Here is a 14,164-nt window from a genome sequence, read left to right as displayed (position 1 = left end):
GCAGTTGTAAAGTTTATTGATTAACATGTTATTTCTTGTTTGTTTAATACAAAGACTGAAGTGTAAAGATGACAATTTGCCATTTTACAGGGGGTTTTGTGCCAGATTGTATTCATTAGTGAGTTTTAGAGGTGCTGGTAGGCAGGTTTATTGCTTTCAGACAGAGCTCTTTCCCCTGTTTTCAGTCTTTATGCTAAGCTAAGCTAACCAGCTGCAAGCTTCGGCTACATATTTACCAATACAGGAACGGCATCAATCTTTTCATCTAACTCTTGACAAGAAAACCAACATGTGGAACTATTCCTTTGCATATCGAGATTCATCATGTGCATTCATTTATTAATATGTTTGCAACTTAAAACCCGCTCTGAGCCACGTTTCCAGCCCCTGTTCTCCGTGACTTCACAGTTGATATTCAAGACCCAGGTCTTGTATTACTTCTGGAGTCCATTCGTGAATCATTCTTAAACCTTAAGCCTTAAACACGGCCTGTTTCCCCGCAGATTGAATCTCTGCCCCGCTGGTCACCTTTCCCGCCAGCCATTCGTGCCCTCCTCAATCCTCAGAGGGCTTTATGTGTGTCAGGGCTGGGATGGAGTGTGCCTGCTCGCAGACAGCCCGGTGGGATTGCAGTCCACCCAGCTCACGGCTTTATTACCTCCATCTGTTTCCTGTGAGCGAGCCCCAGCTGCGGAATAATAACAGCCGAGCATTTGGGGAAAACATCAGCCTGATTTAGGAGTCGTAGCACTCCCTCCACCGTCCCCCTATCCACTCTCCGTCGTGCTTAGGCTCGCCGAGCTGCATGTCAAGCAAGCACGTTCCTAAATGTTTGGACACATTTCGCCATTTCGCCTCTTTCTGTTACTCATCTTTTCCTCTCTGTTTGTCTCTTCCGGTCATTTGCTGCTTCCGTCTAGGACGCATTGTTTCATCACTCATCACGCTCCTGTTGCTCTCCTCCACCTCCTCTCTCCCATCATCTTTCACCCCAGTCTTTCAAGAATGCATGTTACTTAGGATGCTGCTCCCCCTGTAGACCCGAGAGACGCCCCCCCCCCCCCTTGGGGTTAGTCTCATCTAACGCTCCCTTTATAGATTGTTCTACTTCCTGTGAGATAATTTGCTTGCACACATGCAAACCCACACACATGCACATGCAATGGAGAACTCCTGATCCGTCCCTTCAGTTCCCTCCTGCTTCTCCTCTCAGTCTTATCAATAATTCAAGCATCACTGATGGCAGCCCAGGCAGGGTGAGGCGGTGGAGGCAGCTCGGGGCTTTGAACAGAAGGTCAGGCCTCACCAGGGCCTCTGGGATAGCATTAATTAGATACTTCCTGGTGCCCCCTAAACAAACATCTCCACACTGGAACTGCTCTCATTACCCTTCTCCTCACAGCAGGTCCTGAAGACTCTGACATATCCACACAATAACACCAACCACTTTCACCCTTAACTGCTCAGCTGGGAGGGGTCCCTGCCTCAACTGTTGCCCCCCCTTGTGTTAAACACACACACATGCACACTCACACAACCTGACCTCGATCTGTTACCAAGCCCCTTGCTATTTCTGTCTCCCACTAATACCACAGTGTTTATGCTCTTCCTCGTCCCGTCACACCTCTCCGTTCTGACCTCCAGGCTGACCTCTGATGGGCTGATCCCACCCCCCCCCCTTCTCCTCCTCACTACCCACTCACCCTAGTTTCTGTTCCAACACCTCATTACAAGAGTGATGGCTCACTCACGCTCCCCATCAGGCTGTCCAAGGCATCCGCCTCCATCCTGATCTGTAGCCATCCATCTCTGGCAAAAGGGAGAGGAAAGAGGAGGACAATAAAGTAAAATGTGGGTGTTAAGGCAGACAGATATATTGAAGGAGAGCTAAAGCGTTGGCTTTAAAACCAGACAAAAGTCTTGTTACGTTAGTCTTGGATGGATGGTGGAATAGAGTATCTATGTTTTTTTTCTGTAACAAACTATTCATGCGTTGCCTATAATATTTCACTTTAGGGTACTGAAACACCAAAAAATGCCACCCAAAATGTTATGCCTGCAAGCTACAAACAGTAAAAGTCTGTGTTGCAACATTTCTGTTGAAATATGATGCTACATTCCTTCTTTGCTTTATAATATGCATTAATAAAATGTCTGCATATACACGGTGGTTGAACAACATTAACAGTCTACAGTCACGCTAGTGGCTCTGTGAGGTTGTACTTAAGCACAGCAGTGTTTTTAGCTAAATGCTAATTTCAGCATGCTAAAGCTGAATTCACACCAAATCAGTTGCTGCAGGGAAAACATCAGTTGTCGTGCTCCAGGGTAGCGTCTAGACATAAGTGGTGGACGACCAACCAACAGACTAACATTGCCCTCCCTAGAGCCATGCTGCTAGCATGAGCATTGAGCAAGAGCAGATTAGAATCCAAAGATTTTCAACTCTGATACAAATGTCTTATTCATTTTCTTCAGGAAGCAAGACAGTGCTCTCATTAGACAAAAATGAAGTTACACCTCAACTGTCCAACTGTCAGAGGACCCTTGAGGTCAAACCTCCTGGTCTATCGGCAAGATTATAACAGCCGTAAGGGCCTGTCTCCTATCTCATCCTTCACTCTCAAACCAGTCTATCCTCATGTCGAACCACAGTAGGCAAGTATACTGACACACACAGAACGCCACTGCAGGATACAAAGACAGAGTTTATCGCTGAGGCAGCCAGGCAGGAGAGTGCAGAGCACACAGTTTGCCTTGAGGCATTCCTTGGGCGTGTCTTTCCAGCAAGATAAAGGATGAAGGGGTTGTCTTCCTTCCCTGCATAGTAAGTCTGATTTAAAGGGGAAACGTAGAGACGCCAAGATACCTCTCCCTCCCCTGCTGCTTCTGTTATTGATTGAAGACTAGCAGGGGGAATGAATCTGCTGGCTATCCATTGGTGTGTCATTGACAGCCAGACAGGAAGCTTCATATTGGAATCTTCTGAGTCTCCCAACACCTAAGGGCTAAAGACCTCTTACATCCTAATAAAAACCATCGAGGGTATTTTGTTCTAGCTTTCTTTGCGCTAACTCTTTATTTTACAGTGCATCCAGTCAGTGTTGTTCCCTCACAAAGACAACTCAGACCTGAGTTCTCTAGTCCTTTATCCCTGACCCCCAGGCAGACAATGTCACCTCACTAAATATTGGTTTTCATGAGTCAATTCCCCCGGGAGCTCCTCATTTCTTTTTAAATCCACAGCCGAAAACAAAGGCTGGTGGAATTGGATATTAATTGTGTTCCATCAGAGTTGATTACTAGAGAGGTGTGTGCATGTTTGTTTGTGTGGCTGCACAGTGAGTGTGTGTGTCTGTGCATGTGTGGACACTGTGTGGGCCGGTGAATCACAAATCTATTTTGGTATTGGAGAGAAGCTGCACTGAGCATATAATTACAGTCATCTCTGTCAGTGACGGGAAGTCTGATGGAGACCAGGACATGATGGGCCCTGCAGCTTGATTGAAACACACACACACGGAAAACAAACACAATAACACTGAGCAATAACTTGCATTTGCAAACTTACACCGGTCTACGAGTGTACAGTCATATACAAACACAGAGTAAGACTCTGGGAGAGCAAACTAATTTCAAGATTCTGTTTCCAGGGAACCCAGTGGGATGTCTGAGGTGAAAATTAAACAAGATGCTGGCTTTTCCTTCGAGGTTTGAGGAACCATACCACTCATCACTCTATAAGCTTCATGGTGAGTTAACTTATCTTAAGTAAAGATAAGTAAAGATGCCCTGCACAACGTTACTCTCTGGTGAAGACAGCCTGTCAACACACTTCCTCATCAAAGTTTACAGGCTATTTTAAATAGGAATAAAAGCTTGTTTTTGAAAGTTTCAACATTTCTACATCGTTCACCTTGAAAATCTTACTTCTAGGTATCCTTCAAGGGGAGGAACCTCATAAACCCAGCACCAGACACTATATGATACATAACGTAATGTGATTGCTGACGACTGGTTACCCAGAACACAGGGCATGTAGAGGACTGAAGACTGGATGCTAGCAGCTTGGTTCTGTCAGTCGGTCCAGGAGACTCATTCTTTTTAAAAGCCTAATTTCTTTCATCTGAATTTAGAGTTTTCTCCGTTTTCTCCTGGTGCCAGCACTGCAAGTGTGCATTAGGTTATGTTGACTTCGAACGCATCCTGGTTATGACAGTTTAGCAGAGCTCCAAAAGACAGAACGACACACAATTTTCCGTCAAGTCGAGTATCAAGCAAGGCGAGTCTCATAGCAGACGAGTCCAAGTCCTCATTTTCACAACTGGAGTCCGACTCGAGTCCAAGTCTGAAGTCTCAAACACAGCTCTCTAGACTGAAATATGTCTTTGTGTTGTGAATTGGCAAATGACGCTTAACTAATATGCTGAAGGAAGAAATTCAGTGTATTAGCATTGTCATTGTGAGCATGTTAGCATGCTGACTTGCTAAAATCAACATGTCAGCCCCACTTTGCCGAAGTACAGCCTGACAGAGCCGCCAGCATAGCTATGCACTGTGACAACATGATGTTTTGACAGACTGTGAGGGTGGGGGTAGAGGGCAACTGCAGTTGTTGTCATATTATGTATTTTTAATGTGTGTGTTATATTGTTTAAGTTCATTGGAACCAGGGCGTCGTTGTGGCCTCGAGGTTTCAGAGGCTGGTAACGTCATCGCAACATCCCTGATTTGAGTTGGCTGGGGACTTTGTTTTGTTTGATATCCCTCCGCTGTCTCTCCTCATTTCCTATCATCTCACTACTGTCACTATTGCCCAGAAATATAATAAGATTAATTACAATATCTATGAAATATTATTTTAGTTTACAAATTCTGCCTTTACACATACATTGTACAAAGCACATGAGAGCAGAGGTCACAGTGCCCATGTCTTAAAGGGTATGAAACCGATTTAAACTGTCTTAGAATAGATTCCTTTCTTGATCCTCTTTTTACTTCTGAGGCTTACATTCAGCTCAGCACTGTGGGCATTAGGGATTCTCACTAGATGTTTTATTCAGTACAAATCTTGTTCATTTACCAATGTGCTTTGTGCCAAGTAGACAGAGTTGTCTCCTCTCTTCAGCTGTGAAATTAAAACTGTGGGGGGAAAAAAATAACCCTGGAGGGCACTGCAGAAACGCTGTGAGGGGAAATGTGTGGCTGACCTTATGTGTGCATGTACATCTGTGGCCAGTGAAGCATGCACAAACAACATGTCGGTGTCTGAGCACGCTCAAACGTTAAATGCATGGCTCTAAACTGTAATTACATTATGGCACTGTGTATTTGCATGTGTTACAGTGAGGCCTCTTGTTGTCTGTACTGTAAGATTGTGCATGTTTGAGTATTGGCTTAGCGAACGCGGTGTGTGTGTGTGTGTGTGTGTGTGTGTGTGTGTGTGATTGAGTGTATATAGTTATCCTGACCTTCATTATTGGACCATACAGAGAAGGCAGGCAGGGGTCAAACACACCCTGCCGGCCGCTGGTGGCGGTGGTGGGGAGGAGGTAGACTTTATTAGCGATTAGTGCAGAACCCCAGGGGAGCCGGCTTCAATTACTGCACACAGCTTGCTTCCCAGGCCATCGAGGGAGCCTAACCACAAACTACTAAGCTGCAGATACCACATCTGGAGGAGACATCTCTCTCGTCGAGCCAACCAGACCTCTGATAAATTTCAGTGGAGAGGAGGAACAGCTCAATCAGGAATGGAGCTGTGGTTTGTACCGAGGGTAAAGATAAGCCTTGTTTCTGGGGAAAAGTGGGATATGCACACTGGACATGTGAAGTGTTATCTCTCACCTTTGTTTTTCTCCAGCTGTCTGCCACCTCTCCTCCTCCACCTCCTCCTCAGTTACACTCTTCAGGATGTGAGTGTCTAAGTGTCAATCTGCAGATTACCGTAGCCTTGTTGCTCAAATATCTCCTCTGAGTGCTTCACCACGGTGAACAGGCTAATTTCCCGTTTCCATGGTCACAGAGAAAGCTGTCAGTCTCGGTGTGTCAGATGCTATAAAAGCAAACCATCTATTAGAGCACTCAAACATGCACTGTCTACACACAGCTTCACTGGCAAACATCAACACAGACAAAAACACAAACGCACATTGAGCTTGTCTCTGCCTATTTTGTGCAAAGATACCGACACTGGAAAAGTTGGGTCCCGTGATGTTTCCTGCTGATGTATTTTGAGTCAATAGTTCAACAGATGTGCATTTTATCAAATGATTCATACGTGTATTTGAGGTTTTTTTCAGACTTCAGTTCCTGATGTGTGTGTGCAATATCCATGTAGTACATTATCTTCAAAAACATGCATAGAAAGCATGATATTTCAGTATTTGTGTACAGATAAAACATCAAAACAAATATGCCGAAGATATGAGACACATTTTCTCACAGTATTCCTCTGGATTTTGGTAATGAAACCACTGAAATGCTTCGGTATGGATATTAGTCGAATATTTCAATCTCAAAATACATCAACAAAAGCCATATTTAGATACAATTTTCCCAATGTTTTGGTATGATGTGCCGTATATGCATCAGATACAATTCATATTCTTCTCAAAACAGTGGGTCTATAGCCCACAAGCCCACACAAAGCCCATAAAGAAATGGTTTTGTGCACTGAGTCCTGACTTCAGGCCCATCCAACACCTTTGGGATGACCTGGAATAGTAACTGCCAGCCAGCCCTTACAGCCCAACATTAGTGGCCGACCTCACTAATGCTCTTACGGCTGAATGGGAGCAAATCCCTGCAGCCAGTTTGTGATTGTGTGATTGCTGAAGATTTCAACAAACCATAAGGGTGTAGAGTTTAAGTGGCATCATACTTTTGACATGAGGCACATAATGTACTTTTTTTTATAAGTCAGAGCTGTTATAAATTTGTCTTTTCAGTCAAGTGTTTGTCAGGTCTCTAATGCTGACCATTAAAATGCCACTGCAGTTGAACATTTTTTTACTCAACTGAGGCAAGGATCCTTCAGTGATTAATTACATTTTATGTAAGTATGTGGAAATCTTACGTGTTTTTAATTGTTCAGGGATTATACTAGATCAAAACCTGAAACTTTCAAGCCTCAAATTAAGTCAAATCTTTAGTCCAAGTTAAGTACTCATTTTTGTCACCTAATTCTCAACTCTCGAGCTCTGTGTAACTTCTTTAAGGAAAAAGTCTCATCTTAAAGGACTATCTAATAGTTGTTCTGGAGCTTTTGATCATATCACATGATCTTCATCAGCAAATGGACTTTGCTCTGTTGACGTGGAATTAAAGACGTTCTTTTCATTTTTTTTCTGAGCACTTTAGGGTCCATGTAGACTTGATCTTGGAAACAACAGTTAGGAAAACAGTCCCGCCTAAATGTCCATTAGCTGTTCAGGAGCTTTCAATCAAATCCCATGATCTTTAAAGGCAGATGTTTGTCAATGTCTTATATTACTGTGAGCTGTACTCTGACTCATTTTTTGGCCCGTCCATAGTTCATATCCACCCAAACTTCTCAAAATTTGAATCACTATTCTACCAAGGAGGATAAAAATATCCATCCACTCATGTCTGGATCCTTCGGGTTTCCAAGTGAAAATCAGGACAAGAGACAAACACAATGAACAGAGCCAGCAGTAAATGCATACATTTCTCTGCGGATCTATTGGAGACAAACAAAGAGATAAGAAAGGGGGAGATAGAATAAAGGAGGGGAGAGAAGCTGCTACCCCTGGGAAAGTTGTATTTTTCTTTTATCTGAATTAGTTCTCACTGGCTACCTAATTGCAGCTTAGGCAGACACTAATGATAGTCACAGCTGAAGCACTAACTGCTGTTTCTCAACACAATAAGACCAACGTCAGATATTACTCCTTGAGGGGAAACAGCTTTTTTAAATCAGCAGATCATATTTCATTTTATCTTTTTGTTGAAACGCAGCTTCCCCGCTGCACTGAGAGCAGGCTACAAGGTTTATGTATTGAGAGCCAAGTACAACAGTCTCCACGTCAGTGCAGGTTCCTTGTCCAGAAGAGGCTCAACTGCAGAGGCTGACCTCGCAGTAATCCATAAACATCTCAAACACACACACATGCACACACTGAACCCAATCCCCTGGTCCTTACATGGGACTAAAGACAATTGGATTAACCCTTAAACTGTTAGGACTCCTTCCTTCACATCTTACAGCACCTGAAAGTGCTGTAACAGTGTCACCCTCTATGACAACAAAAACCCTGACGAGTGAAACCGAACCAATGAGAGGTAGAAATGTGTATTTCAAAGAGCAGAGATCTGTAGTGAGAAGAGATTGCCTCTGCCCACAGAAAACCCCCAAGTCCAGATAGGAAGGAAAAATAGCTCCCTTCTCCTCTAGAAAGCATTTTCCACCTGGTTAAACCACACAATCTACTTCGATGTGAGCAGAACGGTAAAACTTGCTCCTCAAAGACGAGACGAGTGAGATCAAAGCAGGCGCGGCGCTGCAGGAGAGCAGTAACCAAGGCAGTACAGGATGTTCTGTCTCGACACACACACACACACACAGAGGCCACAGTCCCAGAAACACCAACTCTCTCTCTCTCTCTTAATGGCTGAAATACATTTGGTTGCAGTGAAGCATCAAGAGAGGAGCAGCGTCTGATTGCTCTGCCCGTCCCTCGTGGTTTGCATGCTTACCGGGGCTGAGGTTTGCAGATGTATTCAGAGCTGGCAGCTTTCGGGTCGGTTCAGTAGCGGGCGGCCTAAATTGCTGAGTGACCTTTTGCTCGCCCGCCCTGAATTGACAAGTTTGTGAAAAGGTTCTGCTCTCTTGCTGACAGATCCCGGGGATAGCTGACACTGATGCACACCAGAAAGCCAAACAAAGGCGAGAGAGAGGACGAAAAGGAAAGGGGGGAAAGGAGAGGAATGTGGAAATGTGGCTTGTTTAGACTTAACAGTGCTTGGTTTCACGCTGCCTTGTCATTTTAGGGTTATGACAGCTCAGACAGAGCATGAAACCAAAGTTATAGCTGGTAATTGGGAACGGCAAAAGGCTCTCTGCGTGTGGTCCATCATAAGTCTCATCCCATCTTAATGAACAACCGCAAAGCTCAAAGTCAGCTCATCGATTGTTTTTACTTCCATCTAACCACAGCTGGTCCCACAAAGATCTCGCCTTCTTTTTCTCTTCCTTTTTCTCACTTCGTCACTCCGACCCCGCTGTGGTGCGAGTGTGCCTCTGAAAAGTGTCAGAGTTGACTTGCCCTGGCACCGTGTGCCATCTGGCCTCCCCCCGCCGTGGTGATACAGACATCAGTGAATGACAGCGTGTGAACAGCCTCTTGTGGATTTAGAGGGCTTGCGCATCAACAATGGGCAGCCACATAACACAGGACATGTAATCAGCCCGGATTCACTCTTCATTTGTGTTCTCAGAGGCACTTGTTTGAGCAACAAGAATGTGAGGAGGGCACTTGAGGACTCTCTGTTCCCAACGCTGTTACTTCAGTGATTCCCAGGCAGCAGTTTCCCACCTCCAAGCTGCAAACCAACATAATTAATACTTGAGTAGACCTGGGTGTCTGTTCTTTTCTCCGTTCTGCTCCTCTGTTCGCTTCCCTCTTTACACTCTCATAATAGTCCAGCGCCTACAGGTCTTCATTTGGGCTGTTTCCGCTCCGTCCCCAGAGATGTGGGCAATAACGATGTAAACATTAAAATAAACTGCTCATTTAAAGAAATAGTTATAGGAAATACGCTTATTCGCTTTCTTGCTGAGAGTTAGATGAGAAGATCGATACCACTCTCATATCTGTTCTCTCAACATGAAGCTGGTTAGCTTAGCTTAGCATGATGGGAAACAAGGAGTAACAGAGGTAACAAAATCTGCCTATTAGCACCTCTAAAGCTCACTAATTAACTGTTATATCTTGTTTGATTAATCCATACAAAAAGTAAGGAGTAATGTGCTATTTCTATGCCAGACACAGTAACTTCCTGGAGTCTTGTCTTGTCTATTTCTTGCCAAGAGATAATTTTATCTAATAATTAATTTTATTGCAGGTTTGCAGATCTTTGTTACTTTCAGACAAAGCCAGGCTAGCTGTTTCCCTGTTTCCACTCTTAATGCAAAGCTAAGCTAACCGGCTAGCGAACAAACGTTTATCTCAAAATGTCAAACTATTCATTCAGCCCATGTGACCTCAGCACGTAGAAAAGGCTCGGGTCACCTTGCACCTTCTCTCTTTATCCATCAATCTTTCCTCCTTTCACGCCCCCCCCCCCCCCCCCCCCCCTTTCCATCGATTTACATTAGAAACAGCTTGATCCAAGTCCCCTCTACTCTAATCATTAGAGCCCATTTGTTGTCTTTCCATTGCTGTCTCTGCACCACACTCGTTCTCCTCCACTCTGAGGAGTCCTATTTTGTTGCGAACACAGCCAACGGCCTTCACTCCCCCCGTGTTCCTTTGCAATCTCATTTTCCCTTTCTCACTGCTGGAACATTTTGATTTGAATGCAGAACCGCAACTTTCTCAGTCTCGGTCTAGCTGCGGGCCGCCTATTAGATCAAGGCCTTTTGCTTTTTCATCTTTAGACAAGGAGAAGAGGAGGAATCTCCCCAGTTCCTTGACTGAATAGTGCCGGGAGCTGCCCGGCCTTTTGGCTTTACCCAGCACATCATCAAACGGACAGTGAGAGGGAGGAAAAGAACAAGGGGGATTGAGGAGAGATAGACAGAGCCGAGATCAAGGTCCCGGCGGAGGCCAGCACTCCCACTCGCTCCACGCTGATGACTCACAGAAAAGTATATCTGCTGATGAAAATCTCACCTCCTGCTATGCTCAAACACAAGGTTCACTGTGTGACTCTGCAGCCTGAAAAACATCTTCATCACATACAGCACATTCAGTTTGGTGTCTGTCACAAACAGATGAATGCAAATGTGGAGTAGTGGGGCCCAGTTTGTTTTGTTTATCTTGGATGATCTTATCTTGAACAGTGCAGTCTTACTTTGAAAGGCAACATGAGTAGAAAGTTAAAACCATGATCAGCACTTATATAAGGTTGGTGTGCAGCCTCCCAGAATGCACTAGAGCAACAGACTCATGGACATAAGTCAAGTTTTATGGGTGTTCTTGCGGTGTTAATGCTGTTATTGTGCTTTACATTGTGCCCCATAATGTTTCCACACTTCCATTACTGTTTTACACTTATTCATTACGAGTGAATGTCGTTAGACCGTGAGTGATGTTTGTGCTTGATTGGTGTGATTCTCTCCAACGTAATAATTAAGATGCGTGTCTTTGATAATGAAACCAAGTTCTGCTAATAAACCTTCTGTTATCAGATCACCTCTCCTCTGCCTGAGTACTCCCTACCTGACAATTATACCTTAATTTACCTATGGTTTATGATACATTTGCATCATAATGCCATAGTTACATGCCATTTCTTTCTTGAGTCTTTTAATAGTCTGGAAGCTTTTGTTGAGTTTGTCTTCTTTTTGTTGCCAAACCGAATTCATTTTGCTGTGTACATTATCATGTATAGGTATTTAAGTGTTTATCATGCAAAAAAATGTGAAAATGACACCAAAATATTCTAATGGTTTCTCAATGACTTACGTGTTCTACTAACATTTTTCAGGAGTAGTTTGTATCTGGAAATGGTTTCATGTTTGGGGTTCACCCCTAAAACGTCTCGGTCATGAGCCACCCTAACCGTGAGTAAGCCAGCACTTTTGCAGGTTTGGTGGTAATGTCTTGTTGCTATGACAACAGCCTCAGATCATTTAAGCCAGTTTTGAAGAACTGGAAAATCCAGGCATGTGTCAAATTATCAACAATCAAATCAAGTTCACTGCAAATATCCACTATAAACAAAAAAGGAGGAGGATTGGAGGAAGAGGTTTAAAAAGTTTTGAGAAGACTGAAATGTATCCTGTACACATCATTTCTTTTACAGTCCACTCGCCTAAAAGTGGATCACCTTAACCGACCCAAGCCTCATTACTCCGCCTCCCTTAGTTAAGCACAATGCAGACAGCAACACTCACTCATCCCTTCTTATCTTATTAAAACATCACACTACTCTAAGCACTGCTTTCCTGAGTGCCTTTACAATTCATACTTGGCAGAGTTCACTGAAACAAATAATATATCAAGCCCTAACACAGGCAGTAACAAAACTTTTACAGGCTGTAAACATACATTCAGCATTGTCTTGGCTGTAAAACATTTAGACAGACCGCAGAGGAAACGGGCTCTAAATGTTGCTGCAGTGATGTTGTAATGAGCCTTTGGTGGAGTTCAACACATCTGTCATTTGTCAGAGCCACCACCCATAAAGGTCAGGGGAATTTTTCAGCGTAAGCAGCACGCTGAGTTTTTAAACCCGTGCAACTGATTGAACTTGTGGGTGTCTGCAAAGTTGAATGATGGCCCTGAGAACCGGATGGGTATAGACCATTAACTCCAAATGTACAGAAAGAAAAAAAGAAAACAGACTCTGAAGAAAGGCGCTCACTCTGGATAACATGGAGCGGAGCTAGAGGGCTGTGTCCATCTAGTGTTCGGACACGGTAACTGAAATAGCATTAATGTCATACATGTTACAGGAACACGGTGTGGTTTCCTGAGCTGAAAATACAAGAAGCTGTGTGTAAATGTGTGACTCAGTTCTGTTGTACAACTCAGTATGACTTTATTCTTCCATTGTTAGCTTACAGCTGGGCAGTAATGTGCTGATTATGTGTAGTACTTTCGTCAAGTCACAAAACGACAAGGAAAAGAAATGTATCATCAGTGTCTGGTTTTAACCACCATTTTATTTGGCATAATTTAAAATCATCTCACTGTTAGTTCATTTATACAAATATGCTTTTGTTATATATAAAACAATTACAAACAGATTTCTACAAATCAAGTTCCCAGTGTAAAAGCGTAGTACCACGCACACGGTAGCATACAGCTCCGGGACACAGACAAGAGAGCCCACAGGTGTATGTTCCACTTCAACAGCATTATCTGAGTGAAATCAGGACACGGCAAAAAAAAACAAAAAAAAAAAAAAACTCACCACAGTTGACAGTTTGACATATTATGAACTTACATTCAACCCTCAACACACCAATCTGGGAAATTTTCACCTTTGGCAGATCTCAAACCGCATCACTGTTGTTACACAAACTCTCCTGCTTGTGTTGCGCTTCGGTTATTCTAGACTTTACACAGGCCACAATCTAGGTTGACTTGTAATACACGCCGCTCAAGTGAGTAAATGAAAATAACTATCGTAAAAAGGGTTGGTAATACTGGCGGTTGTAAGCACAAATTGGCAACCAGTCATTACTAAAAAATATTTTATAAAATGTATAAAAATCTTCAGATGTGACAAGGCACATTTCACCGCCGCAGCTCTTGCTAACCGTATGTGCAAGTTGTGCTTGTGCCTCGCCCTCTCTGCACCGTGCAATGCAGGGATGTAAACCACAATCTGTTAACAGCTGTGGGCCACGAGCGCCCCGTTTCATGTGCTCCGTTTCACAAACGCACACAGACTTGCCGCGAACGATGTCAGTTTAGCACCTGTGTCTTACAAAGAGGGCTGCAAGAAGAGTGTGTTTACTGGCAGGAACTAAGGCAGAAAGTTTCTGAAAAAGTACAAAAATGAAACCCAGAGCTGGTTGGACCTGCATTTAAAAAGGTCTTGTGGCACTTGCGTCACTATAGTGAGAACCTCTGGGTTTGACAAGGGAGCAATGCTATGGTCTTTGGTTTAGATAAGGCCCGACCAATCAAAAGGCTCCTTCCATATTGTAAATAAACTGCTGTTACATGGTAGAAAACTTAACTAGGCAGCAATGACACAGTGCTTCTTCCAAGATGAAATGATATTCCACTAACATAGACAATATAGGAAAAAAAGTGTACATGGCCTTGCACAAGCCAGTTAAAACATATTCTGGTATTACATGCTTTACTGAATCAATTATGGTCAGTGGTCATAGTCTGCTGACCTTAAATGTAAGGCAACAATGTAATTGACAAGGGGAGTGTTGTGGAGTTCTGGTTTATCAAATCTGAATATTACACACAAACATCTTACTGATCAAATAAACATAAGCTATTACAAAAAA

This window comes from Enoplosus armatus, chromosome 10 (assembly GCF_043641665.1).
Source record: "Enoplosus armatus isolate fEnoArm2 chromosome 10, fEnoArm2.hap1, whole genome shotgun sequence".
NCBI classification, from domain to species: Eukaryota; Metazoa; Chordata; class Actinopteri; order Centrarchiformes; family Enoplosidae; genus Enoplosus; species Enoplosus armatus.
Note: the sequence above shows the minus strand (reverse complement) of the source record.